The sequence below is a fragment of the Herpailurus yagouaroundi genome, unplaced genomic scaffold (genome assembly GCF_014898765.1).
Source record: "Herpailurus yagouaroundi ecotype Mexico unplaced genomic scaffold, PumYag 164, whole genome shotgun sequence".
Lineage (NCBI taxonomy): Eukaryota > Metazoa > Chordata > Mammalia > Carnivora > Felidae > Herpailurus > Herpailurus yagouaroundi.
Window position 1 is genome coordinate 15,961,611 of NW_024412405.1, and position 1,417 is coordinate 15,963,027.

Sequence of the window (1,417 nt, forward strand, 5' to 3'; positions counted from 1 at the left end):
CTCCTCCTCCTTTTTTCCTCTTCCCCTCTCCCTCCTCCCCTCCTCTCCACTTCCTTCTTCCCCTCCTCCCCACTCCTCCTCCTCCTCCCCTCTTCCTCCTCTTGTTTTCCTTTAAATATTTATTTCTGAGTAATCTCTGTGCCCAATGTAGGACTCAAACTCACAGCCCCAAGACTGAGAGCTGCACGCTCCGCTGACTGAGCCAGCCAGGCGCCCCGTTGTGTCTTCTTATAAGGACACCAGTCATATTGGATTTAGGGGTCACCCTACTCCAGTATGACCTCACCTGAATCAGCCACATCTGCAATGACCCTATTTGCAAATAAAGTCACATAATTGAGGTAACTGGGGTTATGACTTCATCCTGTCTTTCTGGGAGGGCACGATTCACCCCATAAGAAGTTCCATGGCTAGTATGCTGTTCTGTGGCTTTAGAGGCCCAGACGCTTTCCTTCTTTCTTGTGGCCTTGCCCAGAGTGTCATGGGCCAGAGAGGCTATTTTTTCTGGGAAGCAACCTTATTCCTGCTGGCACCCCTCAGTTGGGTTCGTACCCGAAGAACTGAGCCCCGAACGCCATGTGGCATAGTTTTTCATACATTTTTTACTTCTTTGTCTCTCATATGTAGTAACATACAAACATGTAGTCTGATTAAGTGGTCTCATGTTACAAGGTCGTGAGGGATGTGGTCACGTATGCATATAACCAGGTTGCCTTTTTTTTTTTTTTTCCTTTTCTCTTTTTTCTTCTTTTCTGAGGGAGGGGACCCTACCACAGCTTTGGCTAAGCTGCCGACTTCCAAGGCCCAAGCCATTGGGTGGAGGAAGGTTCCTGGGCATGATCACTTTCCACTGGCCTAAACTTAATCACCTGATTCTGCATAGCTCTGTGGGAGGCTGGGAAGAGGGGTCCCTTTCCCAGGCTGCCATGCCCTAAAAACCAGGAGTTTGTTTCCACAGAAGAACGAGAGCAAGTTTTGAGGGCCGTTAACAGTTGCTGCCACACATTCAAAGTTTTGGGGGTAGAGGGGTATTGGTTGTTCATTCTGTTTGTACCAGTGTAGCTTTTCCCATTGAATTATGTCTAGCATTTGCAGAGCAAAACCGAGTTTTCCTGTATATGTGATTGTGTTAGGTTTGTAATGGTTAGCATGACTTGGTTCGATTCAAATTGCACCACCTTGCTGCTATCTGGTGTGGACAAGAGCAGGAAGCGTGGAAAAATACCTTCTCCTGCTGTCGAGAGGGTATTTGCTAAGGAGAAAAGACAAGTGATTATGAAGAGATGCTTGTAAAAAAAAATATATATATATATAATATATATATTAAATAAATATATATATACACATATATATATATATACACACACACATATATATATATATATATATATATATATATATATATATATATAAGTAG

At 43.7% G+C, this 1,417-nt stretch overlaps 1 protein-coding gene across 3 annotated transcripts in view; it reads left to right on the plus strand.

The window, feature by feature from the left end:
* Positions 1-1,417, plus strand: part of ABCC4 (ATP binding cassette subfamily C member 4 (PEL blood group)) — a 265,767-nt gene that overhangs the window by 95,945 nt on the left and 168,405 nt on the right. The window lies entirely within an intron of this gene.